The following is a 22762-nucleotide window of genomic DNA, read 5'->3' as shown; positions in this document are numbered from 1 at the left end:
AAGTCAAGGGCAACTCTCTGGCAGGAGGGACAAACGGCCACAAGGAAAAAAAGCTCTTAGTGCTATTTAACCCTGTCGTGCTTTGTACCCACCTCATATCAAGCAATAAGTGGGTGCCATCTGGATAATGGTCATGAGAGCACAGTACCTGGCCCTACAACAGGCCAAGTTAGAAGAATACCTGGCTCTACAGCACGCCAACTCAGCGAATAAGTTTCCAGGAGACCCATGATTGGGCCTTCAAGGGACCTGTGATTGGCAGGGAATGAGAGACCAGAAGAACTAAAATTGGATTTCAGGGTCACCGGGACAAAGGTTAAGAAATAGGCCTAAAGGGGAAACCAGGAATGATAAGGCATATCTGACCAGCTGAGGGGGAAAGAACCAGTCTGACTGCAGGAGGGCAGGGAGGGTCCTGGAATCCTGCGTTTGGACAATGAAACTGTCAGTTCTCAGTTTGAATCTTGACACACCTGACCTTTCCTCAGATGAGCTGAGTCAAGTTGCTCAACTTAAGCCAGGAACGAGGGCCTTGGGCTCAGTCTAAGAGCCCTGCCCAAGGCTGTTTGTGTAATAGCAGTCCTGGGAAGGCTTTGTGAGTCCCTGCCTGTGTTCTGGCCTGGAGTTTCCTTAAATAGTCCCTGGACTTCTCACCTGGATGTGTCCAGACTGGGAACTCACCTGCCTCACAGATGTCTCCAGCTAAGGTCAAGTTCCTCCCCTCCATGATATCCTAAACTCTCTCAGAAGAATGAGCTGGTGTTGTCACACATCAACCACAGTGTGGGACCAATCTTGCGTGACATGCACATGACCTAGGTATGCCTATGTAAAATAGGGTTTCCTGAAGTACACGTGATGCGAGTTCTTCTTACCTGTTCCTATTGACATCTTCCCTTTCCACCAGAGTGAGTCTGGCCATAGACTCCCCCGCCCCCTTTCATCCTGAGGTACTTTAAGTAAGAAAGATACTTCCTGCCTTGGGGAGAGGACACCGGGACATAGCCAAACTGTGCCACCTCCTTTTTCTTAGCTTCAGATAGCCACAATCCTAAGTAATAGTCATTACCACCCAGAGATACCTCACTCACCCTAACTCAAGATGCCTAAGAGAAGCCATCCACAGCAGCTTCCCCTTAGGGCTCCACAGGAAACAGAATATGGGTATAACAGTATTGTTTTTTAACTTATCTGTATTGCCTGTCGGCCCTGCTAGCAATCAATCAAGACACAGATATGTGTTGCATTTTAAATTAGCCTTAGTTAACCTGGTGCAGGGCAGATATCAATCCTCTAAACTACCTCCCATGGTGGGGCAGGCATGGGATCCCTGCCTCAATCCCATGCCATCTGCTTCCAATAACTTCTATCAAGCTACCTCGGATCCATAATGCCAAATTCTTGCTAATGTTCTTCATCTGGACCCGAATTCTCTATCCAAGCCCATCCTAGAAGCCCATACCTAGGAGAGAGGAAGAGGATATATTCCAAAATGGACTTCTCCTTACTTGGGGAGGACGGTGTGACCACTGTGGGCTCAGAGGAGCTGGGGTGGAATGGTGCTGAGAAGGCAGCTAAGTAAAGGCCCTGTCAGCTCACTCTCACAGTGCAGACTCTAAAGGCAAAGCAACATTGAGCCACCATTGGCTTGCAGAACATGGCCCACTCCAAGCTGTTTCCAGACCCATCCATACTACTATGCCCTCCTGGAGGGGATGGCAAAGAAGCCCTCCCTCGTGCTGTGCCCCTCCAACCTTGCTGACATGGCCCCAAACACCGTGGTGTTTAGGGAAATGGAGAACTGCAAGGAAATGCCCTCTGTGCTAAGTATCTCCTGCTGCAGTGGCGGTTGCACAGATAAACATCACTTAGTGTCTGTGCCCCCCACATCATGTGTGCTTCCTCATGTCGTTTTTTCAGCCCACACCCATGTAGTGTATGAACAGCATCCAGGAGACCAGGTGCCAAGTCCAGTGCCAGGCACTGAGTCCACACCGATGCCCTGGCAAATGTGTGATGAAAAGGGAAAGCCCCCAGTCCTTCTGCAGTGCAAGAGCTCTGTGGAGAGGTTTCTCCAGCAAGGAAGGCTGGCTCCCACCGAGCTATTTTTCATCCTAAAAATCCTAAATATAGCTCTGATTCCTTGAGGTTGACAAACAAATATTAGGTGGCCAAGTAAGGTGGCCCAAAGCTGTAATCCTAGCACCTGGAAGACAAAGGCAGGCAGATATTTGTGAGTTCCAGGCCAGCCTGGTCTACAACGGAGTCCAGGATAGCCAAGGATACAGGAAGAAACCCTGTCTCAAAAAGCTAAAAAACGAAACTCTTAAGTGGAGGATATTTTGTAGCAAGTGTTTGCAGGTTGCTTTGCAAAGTTTCTAGTGTCTGGCTTCCTCATGTGTCAGGCAAATTCCTACCAGGAGGCATCTCCCAGGCCAGGGTACAGTAGTGTGCATCTCTTAGCACACAGGCAGTAGTTTGAGGTGTGCTTATATAGGGCTAAGGGATGCTTGGCTGTGACCCTCCCTGGGCTGCTGCTCAGAAACTTCCTAGCAACATATGGGGAGGGCAGGGACACAGGAGAATGGAATCTCCTGCTTCCAGATACCTGAGCAGTGTGAGGAGACACCACAGGATCAGTAACTATAGCCTTCTGCACCCAGTTTGCTGAGGGCACAAAACTGCTGCTACTGTCCATGGAAGGGCAAGGCTGTCCCTAGGTGTGGAAGCCTGGGCCTCAGGAATCATGCCAAGTGTTAGCTAGCATAGCACCCAGACTCTAGGCTCAACTGTAAGATGTTTATTCAGCACCATGAGATTTGTTGTAATGTAGTAAGAACTGAAACTGGCGCAATTTCAGAAAAATGGTGACTTTTTCACAGTCTTTAGTGGACCGGGATTTCAGGAGCTTGTTTTGTTTTTGAACAGTGCGCAGAGTATACTTGTGTTATTGCATATTGATCCACTTCGTCCATCTCTTCCTCCTCTTCCTCCGTTTCCTCCTCTTCATCTCACTCCTCCTCTTCCTCCTCAGCTGACTCTCTTAGGGATATGGTTGAGAGGTCAGCTTTCATGATGGAATGGCAAGTGTTCTACATAGACATCCCGTACCTGAGGTATGCTGAGGAGCTAGCTACCTGATGCAGGCACTGCCCTTTCCATCTTACCAGTAGCCAATGGAGAAACTGTCCCATGATCAGATGTGCCCTCTTTGCTCAGGTCACTTGTCTCCTGAGGTGGGCAGGTGTCAGGGGCACTTATAGGGATGTTGCTCTTTGGACACAAACCAAAAAGGCTGATTTTTGGAGGTGGGGCCACTCCCTACAGTGTCTTAGCGCTCATTGTGTGTGTGGGACCCAAGAGGACAGCAGAAGCCACACTCCAGCTCGCAGGAACCTCTGGACTGGGGAGACAAGGCTCATACCACACTCTCACCTGGTTCTCAGGCATGGGGCCAGTTTTGGGTTTCAGAAGCAGGCAGGGCCCCAAGCCAGACCCCAGACAGACAGGTAGACAGGGAAATTGAAGTTACATTGTATTCTTTTGAGGCTCTATGAAACCAGCCTAGGATGACTTGAGGTATTTTCCCTGCTCTGCTGTCCATGTCTGTGTCTCAGGACGTGAGAGTGTGAGAGCTGTGTGTTTAGGTTCCTGCTGCTTAGAGGTTGCCTTAAGGCCAGCAGACACAACTTCCTGGAGTGCAAGGCAGGCTCTCAGAGGCAAGGTGACAGCACATGCGGAATTGAAGAGACAGTTTTTACACACATACACACACACACAAGAGACTTACACACACACACACACACACACACACACACACACACACACACACACACCCCTCAGACAGCAGGCACTCACCGTAACACAGAAGGGACAGACACACATAGGGGTAGATACACACAACAGAATCACAAGACAGCTTTCAGGCAGGCACATGTTCAGACTCATCCAATCAAGAGACCTGGGACCTTAGACAAAGGGAACATGAAGTAATAAAATCAAATCTGGGCACATTCTTGAATCTGGAGCTCAGTAGAACAAGGAAGGGTAAGTTTACTTAGCAGTAAATCTCAGAGGCTGAAAACATCCTAGGCCTGGGTTAGAGTGTACAGAGGTAAGGAGCTTCCAGGACCAGGCCTAGGCTAGCAGACAGAGGCAATAGTCCTCTGAGACAACAGCTGAAGCAGGCAAATAAAAGAGCCTTTCACAGGACCCAATTCAAAGCTTCTGGACCAGCCTCCCTCTATTCGCTTTTGCTGCTGTGTCTTAGGTGGACACCTTCCGCATGTCCACTTCCCATTGCAATTCTTCCTTAGTCAGGCAAGATTCCTATGAGCCAACTGCTGAGCCGAATGTGCAGGCTTTATTATCTGTAGCAGTGGCCATAAAACTATCACCATAGCTAGGGGATGCGCTTTTGCAGGCCTCACAGAGGAAGATGCTCGTGCCTAGATTCCCCTGGCAGATAATGCACTGCAACCCATCTCTTTTATTCTGTCAGTTTCTTTTAGGTCTCATGTGCCAGATGACTTTAACCGAGGAGGTGGGCAGAAGGGATTGTCTACCCCAAACACAGAAGACACATAACAAAGAAGAATTCCATTTAGTTTGGCTTGTAGAACCAAGGAGTTTAGTGAGGTCACCACAGGACTGTGGATAACTCCAAAGCAGCTATTCCATTGGGGAGATTCTGTGCTCAACTTATAAGCAGGCACAGTATGGAAGCATTCCACTCAGCCACATAAGAGGTTATAACACAGAGAGTCACCCAAAGCAGGGGTTACGGTCACAAATGTATACCACTGAGGGCTTCCTTCGGGCTATATACAGGTACATATGCTCTTCCAAAGATTCCTACCCTAGGCAACTGTTTCATTAGGTGAAAAGAGGAGGAGTTTACAGACCAAGGGCCCCATGAGGATCCCATGACACCTTCCAAGTCCATGGGTTCTTTGAGGCCTCAAAGCTCCCCTTTTTCCCCTTGAGGAAACCGTACTAGGCCCAATCTCCGCAAAGACTTGTGCAAGTGCTTAAAGATGTACTAGTTAAACATCATGTCCAACCTTGGGCAAACAGCCCCAGCAGGCTGAGGGAGGCTAGCTTCCCATGGTGACCCTCCTGGAGTAGACTGAAGTCAGCTCTAAGTTTCTCTCAGGGTTTACACTCACAATCCCTTTGTCCATTCAGAGACATTCTTTCTTTCCTTCTTTCTTTCTTTTTCTTTTTTCTTTTCTTTCTTTTTTTTTTTTTTTACAATCTTGTGGTGGTTTTTTTTTTTTTGTTTCTTTGAGACAAGCTTTCTCTGTGTAGCCTTGCCTGTCCTAGAACTCAATCTGTAAACCAGCCCGGCCTCAAAGGCACATAGACCTGCCTGCCTCTGCCTCCTGATCTCTGGGATTAATCTCCATGTCCAGCAATGCTGTGCTTGTTAAGAAGCTTGTTTGGCATAAGAGATTGTTTTTACAACACCTCCTGCCCCCAAGTTTATCTTCCCCATTTCCAATTTTTCTATCCTTCTCATCTCCTGGCACCTCCCTCTCAGGACCTTGTTACTGAAGAGTGACCTGCAGGTTCAGTCAAACTGCCACCTGAAGGGGTGTACCTGAGTACAGGAGAGAGACTAGGCATTCCTGTGATACCTCTGTCCATATCTGTGTACTGATTATGTATATATACATGAGAAGTCGTGCCGGGCAGAGAAGAATCAGAAGTAAACGTGGGACAGCCAAATTCTTAAGAGGAAGTTTGTCGCTTTAGATGCTTTGTTTCTGCACTCTAGTTCTTATAATGAATTATTAACGCACTTCAAAAGCTTCTTTATTTTCATTCTAAAAGCCTGCCTTGCTTCCCTGACAAAGTTTCTGTGAATTTAAAGGCATGAGAACATGCAGGTAAAACTCACAGACAGAACACCACCTATGAGGGCCAACTAACCTTCTACACCACCTACTCCCAGCAGGGGCAGAGCCTAGTGCAAGGGAGCAAGCAAGCAAGGGAGGGATAATTGTGCTAGGAAATTTGCTTTAAAATTGCTTAGATCCACAGGATGAAGTTAATTTAACTGTAGTACAACCCCTCCCCCAAATTTCTAGTTACTTCATAGTCCAAAGTAGACTGGAGGAGAAAACCTTAAAAAAACAAAAACAAAAACACACCAAAAAAAGTGACATCAGTGCTTAAAGTACTTCATGATTCCAGAAGGAACAAGGAAAATGGTTTTTGATGTTGGTGTTATGTTTTTTATTTTGTTTTTGGTGAAACAGTTAGAAAACCTCCAAAAATGGCTCCTACTGGTTCCTCTGAGCCAATGCTCCTACCACAGCAGGGGCTTTACAGATCAATGGGCCAAAGAGAAAGAAGAGATATGTGAAAACAGTAAGAATTAGGAAGAACAGCTGCAGCTACCAGGTGGTTTTGAAGGTCCCTGCACTAGCTCTAGGAGGTGACAGAACCTACAGCAGGGGAGGAAGCTTGCCTGTGTGGGGGCTGTTGTTTGGTTATTCACTCACTCACTCACTCACTCACTCACTCATTTTCTTTACATCCCTACAGAGCCTAAGAGATAAATACAAAAAGCAAAGGCTAAAACAGAGCTGGTAACATGTCCTTGAAGACAGTTACAAAGTATCCTTCCTCTCTTCTTTATGCACCCTATCACCTACCTATGAGATCAGCTTCCTGGACCCAGAGATGTTTATGTTATGATTTTGATGTTTTGATTAATTTTGATACAGTTTTACACAATACATAACAGTAACATAGTACTTCCAAAAACTAACAGTTATGGCTGAGCTGCTAAAGGTGGTAGCCTCTGTTAGGTCTCAATTCCCTAAGGAGAACTTAGTTGTACCAAGCAGGCCTTCCCAGGAAATTTTTTATAAAGGTGGGATGCAGCTTTCTCTATAGTACTATTAAATCTCATGGTATTAATAAATAAAAATGTGATGCGGTTAAATAAAAATAATTTATTAAATAAGGGTTTGTATATAAAGATTGAGATAAATACGTATATATTTGCAAAAAAAAAAACCCCAAAAAACAAAAACCAAAAACCAAGAGGCTTTCTCATAACCTATAAAATCCCAAGTAAGTTATTTAAAGTACACAGAAGATGCATAAGTTATATAAGGAATATGAAGAACAAAAATTAAAGGGAATATTATGCTGTTAAAGTTTATAAGGTTCATATTAAGCAATTAAAAACAGCCTGTAAAGTATACCAAATTAAGGTTTTAAAATATCTGACTCGACAATCAGAGGATTGATTGTCTCTATGCTGATGTCAACTCACACAGTTGTGACACCTGAATAGGGCAAGGGGACACTCCCTCCTCTGTGTTCCCTCAGGCATGGCCACTTCTGTTGGCAGGACCTTGTGGGGGCCTTTCTATAGAAGCCTCCATCCTATCCAGTGAGTGCCACTTCCCCTCCCCCACCCCAGACTCTCAAACTGCACAGACAGGCACAAGAGCACCAAACCCCAAGTTTGCCTGGCCTGTCCTTAAGCAAAACCCCGCTGCCAGGCATGTTGTTGAGAAGCAGCAGAGCATCAATGTCAGTGGAGTTTCAGGGCACACAGGCCATGTGACCTGGGCCTCCTCACTGAGCTCACAGCCTAATGGCAAGAAGGGGAGGGCCCAGGAGGAGCAGCACAGAGCTTGCCACCTGCCTGCCTCCACACTCAGGAGGAAGGAGGAAGAGTGGGTGGCAGGAGGTGGGGCTGGCCTAGCACTGCTTGAGACCCTCCAGGAGGGAGACCACAGCCACAGGAGGGCAAGGGGCACAAACTCTGCTCCAGAGTTTCCTTGTTTCCTTCCATTCAAGTGGATTATAAGGCTTTCAAGTCTTAGGGTCCCATTCTGGGCTCAGTCTTGTGGTCACCAGGAAGCACAGGCCTCCAGCTCACAGTGTCCTGGCCATGCATCCAGGTTCAAGCCGAAAGACCCCCACCGCAGGTGAGGGGATGCACAGCAGCACAGAGTACCATTGATCAGGGTTGCCCCAGCTGCTCCTGTAAAACTGTTGAGGGAAGTTTACAAACATACACTGAGGTGCCTTTGCCCAGGCGTTGACACATCTTTTCTATTTCTTTTTGCTTTCTTTTGTTTTATTTTTTCTTTTTCTTTTTCTTTTTTTTCCAGGTACAGGGTTTCTCTCTGTATCCTTGGCTGTCCTGGATTTGCTTTGTAGAACAGGCTGCCCTGGAACTCACAGTTCTCAGCCTGCCCCTGCCTCCTGACTGCTGGGATTAAAGGCTTGGTCTTCTGCAGACTTGCAGTCTGTGAGATCATTGCCTCAGGCTGCTCTAGCCATTAGGGACACAATTGGATCAGGCTCATCCTGAGGACCTCTAAAGAGAGCAAGGGCCCAAAAAGCTGGCCCAAAAAGAAGTTAAAAGGAGTGTCAGGAGATGGGCCAGGGCTGAATGGAGAAGGAGTCTATGAGAAAACATGGAAGTAAGGATAAGGTGCCCTGCAACAGGAGGACTGGTGCTGGTTTTGTGGGTGGGGCTGTGACTGTTGAGGTCAATAGTGGTGGGCGGGGCTTGTATGTTAGGGTGGAAGGGTGGGTGGATCTGGACCTAGTAAGAGCTAGAGAAGGACACTTTGTACCCTTGGGAACAGGTACTAGCAGGGGGACCAAGTGTGGGGGAGGGGCGGTGTTCTTGGGTGCTAACAGCTGAGGCAGGGAGGTAGACAGACTCAGGCAGGGGTGTGAGGGCCAACCTGCATCTGCATGGGGTCAAGCCCACCTGATTACTAGGGAAGCAAGAAGTGGTGAGGTGTTGGGGGCGTGGCTATGGATCCTGCAGCATGGAGGTAAGGGGCTGCCAGGGTGGGAGGTTAGGTGATCATTTACAAAATAGGTCTGGGCTCTGGATGTTAACCTGAGAGGAGGCAGGGTCACCCTAAGAGCAGGACAGGGCTGTGTAGGTGTATACTAGTGTGGGGTTTTGAGAGATGACTGAAGAGTGGTGGGCTGAGCTACCTTGCTGATGGAGGGCTTGATTGAGGCCTGGCCTTTCTCTCAGTGCTGGATTGTGTCAGTCTAACTTTGGGTCTCTACTTAATGTTGCCCAGAACCGCTGAAGGAGAAGGGGGCCCAGGGCTGTTTCTGCTGTGGCAGTTGTTGTGGACTGGGCTGTGTGAGTGGTGAGATAAGTGAGCAGGGAATGCAGAGCACCAGGCCAAGGCTATGATGTGAGTGGTCACTTTCTGAGGAGGGGGCAGAAGGCTGAATCCTCACTTGACCTTCATTTGGTAGAGAACACCTGTAGCAGTGGGGCACTGTGACCTGCTGAGATAGAGTAGTGGGTGGGGGCTGTGGTTGCAAAGGTCAGGGAAGGGCAGTGGGTTTCAACTTTCCTAATGCTGTGACTCTTTAACACAGCCCCTCATGTGTTTTGTTGCTTTTTCACAACTGCAATTTTGCCACTGTTACGAATGGAACCACAGCATAGATAGCTAGTGTGGGGGTTGTGACCTACGGGTTGAGAACCCTGTTTGTTGGAGGAAGCATTGTACATTCTCAGGGAGAAGCTGTGAGTCCTGAGTTAAAGAGTTATAGGTGCCAGTGGGGGGACAGAAGCTGTCTCTTCTGGGGTATATTGGGCTAGAGGTGTTGTGAGTGGGGCTGTGATGACTTAGGTAGTAGTGGAAGGCAGGGCTTGATGCTTAGGTGCAGCTGAGGCTGATGATGTAGGCATAGTGGGCAGAGCTTGCAAGCCAAGGTAGGAGCCTTGAGCAGTGACAGGTCTGCCTCCTGTCTTGCCAGTTGATGGACACGTTGAGGGCTGAGTGAAGTATAAAGTGTTGGCAAAACTACTGAATGCAGTGAAGAAGAGGGAGCCTGTTTGTGTGTGCTGCGGCAACTCTTGTGGGTGGAGCTGTGAGAGCTTTCCTAGGTGGGCTGCATTTGGACTGGATATTCCCAGGAAGGGCCAATCGTCTTACCTATCTCCTTTTTTGGGAGGAATATTAAGTGTTTATGAGTCCAGCTCTGGTTATCTAAAATAGGCATATTTGGAGTTAATAACAATGTTATGTGCAAATTTTGAGAGACTCTCTGAACAGACCACCCAAGAGCCCAGTCCAAATGCATTGGTAAGGATGTGTTTATATTGCAGGTTCGAACCCAGCACACCTACAATGCACTGACGCAGCAGGTGCAGGGAAGTGGTCTGGAGTCTCAATTGAGAGGGGTTTGTTATAGGTTTTAGACAAAGAAATGGGTTCTACAGTATATGATTGGATGACATCTGGGCAGAAAAGCTGCAAGCAGAGAGTTACAAGACTTAGAGTTTCATGGTTGGGTAATAGCTGTAGGGGCCAGTTGGCCTATAGAAAAGATTGGCTGAAGCAGTCATGGGGGCATTAGGAACTTTGGCCTGGCCTCTCCTAATTGGTTGTTGCTATGCTCCAGACTCCCTGCAGAGCAGCAGAAAGTATATTTGGAGTTTCCCAAGGTGAGCTGATTGTGCTGCCATGGGATTTTTTTTGTGTTTAGGCTAGTTTGTGCTTGATCTGGAATCTGGGTTCAGCCCTAGGCTAGGATTAACACAAAATGGAGTTTCTTTTACCAAAGGCAGTTTGTTAGGTCTTTACAAATAAGATAGTTTACACTGAGGGTTTTATTTTATATATTAACCCAAATGTGTGTGTCTGCAGATGCAGGCAGATACCCTAAAAAGTGTATTCAATTTTTGTCATATAAGCCATTCAATGATAGAATAATATAATTATCCATATACTAGACAGCATTAAACAGGAAACTATAAAAACCCAACATCAACAGGAACTCAGAAAATGCTAACATCAGGTTGTTTCAGTTTCCTTTATGGATTTTTAATGATATTCAATAAGACTACAAGTCCTGGCTCAGAGACCCTGAGTTCAAATTCCAGCAATTAACCATGTGGTACACAACCATCTATAGTGAGATCTGGTGCCCTCTTCTGGCTTGTAGGCACACATGCGGTCTAAATAATAAAGACATCTTTAAAAAAATTTTTTTTCTTTAAGATCCTAAGGTACAGCTTATGTTTTAGCCCTTTGAAGTCACATAGTGTCTTTTCTTGGGCTGTTTATCTTTGCTTTCTATCTTTGTCCTAGTGTCAGATGATCTCCTGACCCAGGACAGGTATGTTGGAGGAAATTTTAAAACAAGCATGCTTGGGTTGGGAGACAGGGTGTCTAATCCAACTCCAGAGGCAGCTCTTTAATAGACTAGTACAGCATGAAGCAATAGAATTTCAACCTATATTAGTGAAAAGGGATGGGGAAGAATATGCCATTCTCACCAAAGGAAAAGCCTAGCAAGAGGGCATCCCAATTCAGAACACCTTTGAACAATATACAAGAGCACCCAGATTTATTTTTTAAAAAAATGAAAACAAAACCGGAACAAAGTTGCTACTAAAGGTAAAAGCATTGAACAGTGCAGACCTCTCACTTGGGGGAGAATTCAGTGCCCCACTCTAACCAATGGACAGATCACTGAGTCAGAAACAAAATATTGAAAATATGAAACCAACAGATGGAATGAATCCAAAGGACCCAATGTTTATCTACAGACTTTTCACCCAAGCACAAAGGAATATTCTCTCTTCTTTGGGCCACATGGAACCTTATTGAAAATTGGCAGTATGTAATCGGTCACAAAGCAAACAGTAACTTATACAAAAAATTGAATTTACCCATTGTGCTTTCTCAGATCACCATGGATTAAGATGGATCTCAACAACAGAAATAACAAAAACCCTACACAATCATGAAAAATGAGCAACTCCCTACTCAGTGACAACTGGGCCAGGGAAGAAATGAGAAAGAAATTAGGGACTGTCTAAAGTTCAATGAAAATGAAGGCACAACATACCCAAGCTTATGGGATACAATGAAAGCAGTACTAAGAAGAAAGTTCGGAGCACTAAGCGCCTTCATACAGAAATTAGGGAGGGTCCATGCTAGCCACTTAACAGCTCCTCTGGAAGCTTCCAAAACAAAAGAGGCTGACACACCCGAGAGGAGTTGATGGCTGCAAATAATCCAACTCAAGCTGAAGTCAACAAACTAGAAACAGAGGACATTACCAAGAGTGAACAGAAGCAAGGGGCGGTTTGTTAAGAAAGTCAAGAAGATAGACAAAAGACACACACTTAGCCAAACTAACTAAAAGGCAGAGAGAAAATATCCAAATCAATAAACTCAGAAAGGAAAAACAGAACATAACAACACACACTGGGGATAAAAAATACAAAGAAACATTAGGTCTTACTTCAAAAAACCATAGTATACAAAATTGGAAAATCTAAATGAAATGGACAATTTTCTTGGTAGGTTCCATTTACCAAATCTAAATCAAGATCAGGAAAACAAGTTAAATACTTCTATAACCCCTAAGGAAAAGAAGCAGTCATTGAATATCTCCCAACCAGGGGGGAAAAAAAGCCACAGGGCCAGATGATTTTAGCTCAGAATTCTACCAGACTTTCAAAGAAGAGCTAATACCAATACTCTTCAAACTATTGCACAAAATAGAAACAGAAGGAACATTGCCAAAATCACTCTATGGGGCCACAGTCATTCTGGTACCTAGAATACACAAAGACCCATCAAGGAAAAAGAATTTCAGGGCAATTTTCCTTATGAACGCTGATGAAAAATATACTCACAAACAGAATCCAAGAACACATCAAAGATATCATTTGCCATGACCCAGTAGGCTCCATCCCCGGAATGCACAGGTGGTTCAACATATAAAAATCCATCAATGTAATCTGTCATATAAAAAATGGAAGGAAAAACAAAACATGATCATCTCATTGGATGCTAAAAATCATGTGACAAAATGCAACACCACTTCATGATAAAGGCCTTGGAGAGGTCAGGGATAAAAGTTCTGATAATCTAGAGCATTGACTGCTTACTGATCAGTCCCAAGCCCAAGATTTTAATTTCCCTTGGGTGGGATTCTGAATATAGACTTGAGGGTGTCTCTCATCATGCCAAAAACAAGTCTGTCCAATCTGTATACCAAGTCTTCTGGACTGAGAAAAGAATGTCCACGCTTTTACTGGGTCTCAAAGGCATAAGCCTACCCCAGCTGTCTTATAGACATAATTTTAACTTTTGTCCCTAGTCTGTATTTGTCTCAGCAGGTTTTTACCTGGCTAACAGACTCCATCCAGAGCTGCTGAGAGCTGGACCTGCTGGAAGTTGATGTAAACCAGTCTCACAGATGTGACTACTCCCTGTCTCTCCAGCTGGATCAGCTAAACAGATGCTTTTGGTAAGTGCCCCATTACCTAGCCTTTGACTAGCTTTTCAGCCTTTCTAGGCCCCAATAACAGTGCCCATATGTTACCAGGAAAAAAGTGACAGAAGAGAATGACTTTGCCCATTGTCCCACCTTATAGGCTGTTTTTGGAGTCCATGGAGACTGATATACAGTGTTTAAAATACCACTTCATTCATCACTTGAATTTTCCAGTTTCTAACAACCCACACGTTACCCAAGCAGATAGATTATCCCCAGGTTGCAATAAAGAGCCAATGCTCTACTTTCAAAGCACAATCCCCTTTTGGATGATATGTTCCATGTCTCTAACATGGTCCGTGGTTCTAAAGGGCTCTGTGCCTCTGGATGGACAACCTGAGGGGCTGGTTGAATTGGCCTGGGCGTGCCCTTCTGGTCAGGGTTGATATCCTGAGATCCCCTCATTGAATCCCATCCTGTTATAATGTCTACAAAAAAGAAAAAAAAAAGACTCCACTAGACCCTTGGCTGTTAGCCACAGCTCTGGACCTCGTGATCATCTATGGGACTTTTAGAGAGGAAAAACAACTGTAACGTGTTTGGAATCAGTGCTTATGTTAGCCCTCCACATATATTATTTACTTGGAAAGTCCCTCTGCTGCAAAAAGTAGGGAATGTTTCCAGATTATTTGTATCACCTGTTTCTTTCTAATTTTACAGATTTCCCATCCAAACCAGCCAAAGACGCATTGTACAAGTTACAGCATTTAATCTGCTTTACAACCCTCCACCTCCATTCAATATTATGAGTACAGTGTGTGTGCTGATAATTCTTTTCACAATGCTAGAAGGTATTTGTTGGTTGGAGGACATATGAGTCTGTTGGAGATTCAGACACTGGTAAACTCTTCTGGAATTTAAAAATAAATAATAATTAAAAAGGAGAGAACTTCTGCGGCCTGGCTTGATCAACCAAGGCTTTCCCTGAGGCCCTGACCTATGGACAAGGAACTACTTCCTTCTCAAAATTAGCATTGTGTTTAGCAGAGCCAGTAATAGCCTGGGGCCAGGCCTTGGGAGCTTTCCACCCACAAGCACTGAAGTATGGGGAAGGAAGGAATGTAGCTCAGTCTCTAAAACCAGAATTATGCATAGTAGAGCTGGTAATGGCTTGGGGACAGGGCCTTGGGGGAGCTATTGCTTCACATTCTGTGATCTGAACTCTTCCAATCACAAGGAGCTGTGATTACCAGAACCAAGGCCACTAGGTACTCAGTCTATAATGCTCTGGAGGTGCCCTGTGTTTCCCCTGTGATTCCCCTGTGTAACTTTGAACAGCTTCCTGCTGACTGTGTCCCACTGTATGATAACATCTGCTGACTTTGTCCCATCTCTCCACTGGAATTGGTGTATATGATGTAGTACTTCTTAAAAACCTGCTTGGCCCAATTAGACAAAGATGTAGCGAGATTTTTGGTGTCTTAAATAACCCAGTTATGGTATGTAAATATCTTTTGGTGTTAATCCCAGGCTTGGGATGTGGCTGCTTCAGACTGTCCACAGAAGAAGACTATTTGCCTCCTGTGTGGTTGGCAGGGCTGCAGTTCTGCCAACTGGAGATAGTTTAATTCTGGGGACTCTAGAGAGGGGATAAAAAGACCAGAGCCTCAATAGAGCAAGCCTGGCTCTTAGGGTCCCTGGGTGGGCTCAGCCTTGTGGTCACCTGGCAGCACAGCCTCCAGCTCACAGTGTACTGGCCACGCATCCAGGTTCATGCCCAAAGACCCCACCCCAGGTGAGTGGATGCTCAGCACCACAGAGTACCATTGGTCAGGCCTGCCCCAGCTGCTCCTGTAAAACTGTTGAGGGAAGTTTACAATCATCCACTCAGGTGCCTTTGCCCAGCCCCTGACACATCTTTTCTTTTTCTTTTTCTCTTTTTTCTTTTCTTTCATTTTTCTTTTTTTGTTCGCAAGACAGGGTCTCTCTCTGTAGCCTTGGCTATCCTGGACTCACTTTGTAGACCTGGCTGGATTTGAACTTATAGTTCTCATCCTGCTGCTGCCTCCTGAGTGCTGGGACTAAAGGCGTGGTCTTCTGCAGACATTCAGTCTGTGAGATCACTGCAGCAGGCTGCTCTAACCATTAAGGACACTATTGGATCTGGCTCATCCTGAGAACCTCTAAAGAGGGCAGGGGCAAGTGTCCATAACAGCTGGCCTAGAAAGAAGTCAAAAAGGAGTGTCAGGAGATGGGCCAGGGCTGAATGGAGAATGAGTCTTTGAGAAAACTTGGAAGTAAGGATAGTGTGCCCTGCAGCAGGAAGACTGGTGCTGGTCTTGTGGGTGGGACTGTGACTGCTGAGGTCAATAGTGGTGGGCGGGGCTTGTATGCTAGGGTGGAAGCCTGGGTGGATCTGGACCTATTAAGAGTTAGAGCAGGAAACTTTGTGCGCTGTGGAATCCCTTGGGAACAGATGCAGGCCAAGATGGGGGAGGGTCGGTGTTCACGAGTGCTTAGAGCTGAGGCAGGGAGGTAGACAGACACAGGCAGGGGTGTGAGGGCAGACCTGGGTGTGCAGGGCACCCCTGATTACTAGGGAAGCAGGAAGTGGTGAGGTGTTGAGGGCATTGCTATGGATCTGCAGTGTGGAGTTAAGGAGCTGCCAGGCTGGGAGGCTATGTGAACACTTCCAAAATTGGGCTGGGCTCTTGGTGTTGATCTGAGAGGACACAGGGTCACCCTAAGAGCAGGATGGTGCTGTGTAGGTGTATACTAGTGTGGGGTTGTGAGAGCTGACTGAAGAGTGGTGGACTGAGCTCTCTTGCTGATGCAGGGCTTGATTGTGGTCTGGCATTTCACTGAGTGCTGGATTGTGTCAGTCTAAATTTTGGTCCCTACTTCATGTTGCCCAGAACAACTGAAGGAGAAGGGGGCCAGGGCTGTTTCTGCTGTGGCAGTTGTTGTGGGCTGGGCTGTGTGAGTGGTGAGATAAGTGAGCAGGGAATGCAGAGCACCAGGCCAAGGCTATGATGTGAGTGGTCACTTTCTGAGGAGGGGGCAGAAGGCTGAATCCTCACTTGACCTTCATTTGGCAGAGAACACCTGTAGCAGTGGGGCACTGTGACCTGCTGAGATAGAGTAGTGGGTGGGGGCTGTGGTTGCAAAGGTCAGGGAAGGGCAGTGAGTTTCAACCTTCCTAATGCTGGGACTCTTTAAAACAGTCCCTCATGTGTTTCATTGCTATTTCACAACTGGAATCTTGCCACGGTTATGAATCGAACTGAACTACTACATACATAGCTGGTGTGGGGTTCGCGACCCAATTGTTGAGAATGCTGTCTGTTGGATGAAGCATTGTACATTCTCATGGAGAAGCTGTGAGTGCTGAGTTAAAGAGCTGTAGTTGCAGGTGGAAGAACAGAAGCTGTCTCTGCTGGGTTCGCTTGTGCTGGAGGTGTTGTGAGTGGGGCTGTGATGACTTAGGTAGTAGTGGAAGGCGGGGCTTGGTGCTGAGGTGCAGCTGAGGCTGATGGTGTAGGCATAGTGCGCAGAGCTTGCAAGCCAAGGTAGGAGCTTTGAGCAGTGACAGGTCTGCCTTCTGTCTTGCCAGCTGATGGACATGTTAAGGGCTGGGTGAAGTGTAAAGTATTGGCAAAACTACTGAATGCAGTGGAGAAGAGGGAGCTTGTTTGTGTGTGCTGCAGCAAATCTTGTGGGTGGGGCTGTGAGTGCTTTCCTGGTGGGCTGGATTTGGACTGGATATTCCCCGGAAGGGCCAATCCTCTTACCTATCTCCTTTTTGGAAGGAATTTTAAGTATTCAGCTCTGGTTTTCTTAAGTAGGCATATTTGGAGTTATTAACAATGAATGCTATGCCCAAATTTTGAAAGACTCTGAACAGACCACCAAAGAGCTGAGTCCAAATGCAGTGGCAAGGATCTCTTTATATTGCAGGGTCAAACCCAGGACACACCTCCAATGCGCTGACACAGCAGGTACAGGGAAGTGGCCTGGAGTCTCAGTTGAGAGGGTTTTTTTTTAATAAATCAACATCAGACAAAGAAATGGGTTCTACAATATATGATGGGGTGACGTCTGGGCAGAAAAGCTGCAAGCAGAGAGTTACAAGACTTAGAGTTTCATGGTTGGGTAATAGATGTAGGGGCAAGTTGGCCTATAGAAAAGATTGGCTGAAGCAGTCATGGGGGCATTAGGAACTTTGGCTTGGCCTCTCCTAATTGGTTGTTGCTATGTGCCAGACCACCTGCTGCTCAGCTTGAATAGCAGAGAGTATATTTGCCAGGGAATATTTTTTCTGTTTAGGCTAGTTTGTGCTTAGTCTGGAATCTGGGTTCAGCCTTTGTCTAGGTTTAACACAAAATGGAGTTTCTTTTGCAAAATGGAGTTTCTTTTTCCAAAGGGAGTTTGTTTCGTCCTTACAAACAAGATAGTTTATACTGAGGGCTTCATTTTATATTTTAACCCGTTTGTGTGTGTCTGCAGATGCAGGCAGATACCCTGAAAAGCTCATTCAGTATTTGTCAGGTAAGCCACTCAGTTGTAGAATAATATAGTTATCCGTATCCTAGATGGCATTAAACAGGAAACTATAAAAACCCAACATCTATAGGAACTCAGAGAAAGCTAATATCAGGTTGTTTCAGTTTTCTTTATGGATATTTAATGATATTCAATAACACCACAAGTCCTGGCTCAGAGACCCTGAGTTCAAATTCCAGCAACTAACCATGTGGTTCACAACCATCTGTAGTGAGATTTGCTGCCCTCTTCTGGCATGCAGGCACACATGCTGTCTAAATAATAAATAGAATTTTAAAGAAATTTTTTCTCTTTAAGAACATAAAGTACAGCTTATATTTTACCCCTTTGAAGTCACATAGTGTCTTTTCTTGGGCTGTTTAGCTTTGTTTTCTATCTTTGTCCTAGTGTCAGATGGTCTCCTGACCCAGGACAGGTATGATGGAGGAAATTTTAAAACAAACATGCTTGGGTTGGGAGACAGGGTGTCTAATCCAACTCCAGAGGCAGCTCTTTAATAGAGTTGTACAGCATGAAGCAATAGAATTTCAACTAATATTAGTGCAACGAGATGGGGAAGAATACGCCATTCTCACCAAAGGAAAAGCCTAGCAAGAGGGCAATCCAATTCAGAACATCTTTGAACAATATACAAGAGCACCCAGATTTATTTTTTTAAAAAATGAAAACAAAACCAGAACAAAGTTGCTACTAAAGCTAAAAGCATTGAACAGTGCAGACCTCTCACTTGGGGGAGAATTCAGTGCCCCACTCTAACCAATGGACAGATCACTGAAGCAGAAACAAAATAGAGAAATAACGAAACCAACAGATGGAATGAATCCAATGAAACCAATGGTTATCTACAGAACTTTTCACCCAAGCACAAAGAATATTCTCTCTTCTTTGTGCCATAGGGAACCTTCTTGAAAATTGCCAGTATATAATCCGTCACAAATCAAATGGTAACTTATACAAAAAATTGAAATTACCCATTGTACTTTCTCAGATCACCATGGATTAAGATGGATCTCAACAACAGATATAACAAAAACCCTACACAATCATGAAAAATGAGCAACTCCCTACTCAGTGACAACTGGGCCAGGGAAGAAATGAGAAAGAAATTAGGGACTGTCTAAAGTTCAATGAAAATGAAGGCACAACATACCCAAGCTTATGGGATACAATGAAACCAGTACTAAGAAGAAAGTTCGGAGCACTAAGTGCCTTCATACAGAAATTGGGGAGATTCCATACTAGCCACTTAACAGCTCCTCTGGAAGCTTCCACAACAAAAGAGGCTGACACACCCAAGAGGAGTAGATGGCTGCAAATAATCAAACTCAAGCTGAAGTCAACAAACTAGAAACAGAGGACAAGAGGAAGAATGAATGGAATCAAGGGGTGGTTCTTTAAGAAAGTCAAGAAGATAGACAAAAGACACACACTTAGCCAAACTAACTAAAAGGCAGAGAGAAAATATCCAAATCAACAAAATCAGAAAGGAAAAACAGAACATAACAACAGACACTGGGGGGGGGGAAATCAAAGAAACATTAGGTCTTACTTCAAAAAACCATAGTATACAAAATTGGAAAATCTAAATGAAATGGACAATTAACTTAGTAGATTCCATTTATGAAGTCTAAATCAAGATGAGGAAAACAAGTTAAACATCTCCATAACCCCTAAGGAAAAGAAGCAGTCATTGAATGTCTCCCAACCAGGGGGGGGAGGACTGTAAAGCCTCAGGGCCAGATGATTTTAGCTCAGAATTCTACCAGACTTTCAAAGAAGAGCTAATACCAATACTCTTCAAACTATTGCACAAAAAAGAAACAGAAGGAACATTGCCAAACTCACTCTATGGGGCCACAGTCATTCTGGTACCTAAAACACACAAAGACTCATCAAAGAAAAACAATGTCAGGCCAATTTCCCATATGAACATTAATGAAAAATATACTCAACAAAACGAATACAAGAACACAACAAAGATATCATTTGCCATGACCAAGTGTGATCCATCCCAGGAATGTAGAGGGGGTTCAACATATAAAAATCCATCAATGTAATCCATCATATAAACAAACAGAAAGAAAAACAAAACATGGTCATCTCATTTGATGCTAAAAACCATGTGACAAAATCCAACACCACTTTATGATAAAGGCCTTGGAGAGATCAGGGATGACAGTTCTGATAAGCTGGAGCACTGACTACTTACTAATCAGTCCCAAGCCCAAGATTTTAATTTCCCTTGGGTGGGATTCTGAATATTGACTTGAGGGTGCCTCTCATGATGCTAAAAACAAGTCTGTCCAATCTGTACCCCAATTTTTCTGGACTGAGAAAAGAATGTCCACGCTTTTACTGGGTCTCAAAGGCATGAGCCTACCCCAGATGTCTTATAGACACAACTTTAACTTTTGTCCCTAGTCTGTATTTGTCTCAGCAGGTTTTTACCTGGCTAATAGACTCGATCCAGAGTTGCTGAGAGCTGGACCTGCTGGAAGCTGATGTAAACCAGTCTTGCAGATGTGACTACTCCCTGTCTCTCCAGCTGGATCAGCTAAACAGATGCTTTTTGTAAGTGCCCCAGTACCTAGCCTTTGACTAGCTTTTCAGCCTTTCTAGGCCCCAATATCAGCGCCCCTAATGTCACCAGGAAAAAAAGTGACAGAAGAGAATGACTTTGCCCATTTTCCCACTTTGTAGGGTGAAATGCTAAGTCACAGGCAACTCTCTGGTAGGAGGGACTAATGGCCACAAGGAAAAAGCTCTTAGTTCTGCTTAACCCAGTCATGCTTTGTGCCCACCTCATATAAAGCAAAAGATGGGTGCCATCTGGATAATGGTCATGAGAGCACAGTACCTGGCCCTACAACAGGCCAAGTCAGAGGAATACCTGTCCCTACAGCAGGCCAACTCAGTGAATAAGTTTCAGGAGGACCCGTGATTGGGCCTTCAGGGCACCTGCCAGAGGGGGGAAATGAGAGACCAGAAGAACTAAAATTGGGTTTCAGGGTACCGGGACAAAGGTTAAGAAATAGGCCTAAAGGGGAGACCAGGCATGATAAGGCATATCTTACCAGCTGAGGGGGAAAGAACCAGTCTGGCTGCAGGAGGGCAGGGAGGGCCCTGGAATCCTGTGTTTGGACAATGAAACTGTCAGTTCTCAGTTTGAATCTTGACACACCTGACCTTTCCTCAGATGAGCTGGGTCATGTTGCTCAACTTCATCCAGGAAAGAGGGCCTGGGGCTCATACTGAGAGCCCTGCCCAAGGCTGTTTGTGTAATAGCAGTCCTGGGAAGGCTTTGTGGGTCCCTGCCTGTGTGCTGGCCTGCAGTTTCCTTAAATAGTCCCTGGACTTTTCACCTGGATGGGTCCAGCCTGGGAACTCACAAGCCTCACAGATGTGTTCTTCTCAGGTCAAGTTCCTCCCCTCCATGAGATCCTTAACCCTCTCAGGAGAAGTGAGCTGGGGCTGGAACTCCTCGACCACTGTGTGGGACCGATCTTGCGTGGTGTCCACATGACCCAGCTATGCCTATCTAAAATAGGGTTTCCTGAAGTGTATTCATCTTACCTGTTCCTCTTGACATCTTCCCTTTCCACCAGAATGAATCTGGCCAAAGACTACCCCGCACCACCTTTCATCCTGAGGTCCTTTAAGTAAGAAAGACACTTCCTGCCTTTCAAGGTGGACACAGGGACATAGGTGAACTGTGCTACCTCATTTTTCTTAGCTTCAGATAGCCACAGTCCTTTGAGGAAGGTCCAAACTTTGAATCCCTTTTACCCTACAAAGATGGCCCCAACTGCTGATATGATTCAAATCCTAGGTACTAGTCATCACCACCCAGAGATACCTCACTCACCCTAACTCAAGACGCCTAAGAGAAGCCATCCACAGCAGCTTCCCCTTAGAGCGCCACAGGAAACAGTATATGGGTATAACAGTATTATTTTTTTAACTTATCTGTATTGCCTATATTCCTTGCTAGAAATCAAACAAGACACAGACAAGTGTTATATTTTAAAATCTTCTTAGTTAACCTGGGGCAGGGCAGATATCAATCCTCTAAACTACCTCCCATGGTGGGGCAGGCATGGGATCCTTGCCTCAACTCCATGCCATCTGCTTGAGATAACTGCTATCAAGCTACCTCGCACCCATAATGCCAAATTCTTGCTAATGTTCTTCATCTGGGCTGAATTCTCCACCCACTCAGGCCATGTGCTTCTCCTCCATCTAACCCATGGCTGACTTCCTCTCCTCTCCTCAGGTCTCTTTCCTTCCTCCTCTTGGCAGTCCTGACTTTTTCTTCCCAGGGTTCCTCTCTCTCCTAGCCCCACCTATCTCCTCTGCCCTGCCCAGGTGGGATGGCTTTTTATTAAGCAAAAGGTGGGTCACAGAGAAAGCAAGCAATAATTAGCATGAAAATACTTCAGACCATCCCTCAATATAACAGGCTCTATGTGGTCCCTGCTTGTGGTGATGGTTAAGTCCCATCAAAGATTAATTTCCTTTATTTAATTTTAATTTTATTAATTTATTCAGATTACAACGCAATTGCCATCCTGTCACTTGTATCCTCCCATTCCACCCTTCTGCTTTCACTCTATTCACCTCCCCTAGGTCTGAGACTAAGCTGGACATAGGCTATCAAGTCGCATCTTGGTAGCCTGCTTATTCTTTCTTTGAGTGCCATCAGGCCACCCCACCAAGGGGAGGTACTCAAATATGGGGCACCAGAGTCTTACTGTGCTTGCTCACCTGGATGGATGGCCACTCATGGACACCTTCTCTGCTAACCTCACATGGCTCCCTCTACTGCCTTGGTACATATACCCTTCCCTCACCAGGCAGGTTCATCCTCCTGAGGAGGAGACAAGAGTGAAGACAGAGCCCATCTGAGCACCCCTGGAGTGTTTCTCAAGACTGGCAAGAGGAGCAG

Source organism: Acomys minous (assembly GCF_964271855.1).
Source record: "Acomys minous genome assembly, chromosome: 7".
NCBI classification, from domain to species: domain Eukaryota; kingdom Metazoa; phylum Chordata; class Mammalia; order Rodentia; family Muridae; genus Acomys; species Acomys minous.
Note: the sequence above shows the minus strand (reverse complement) of the source record.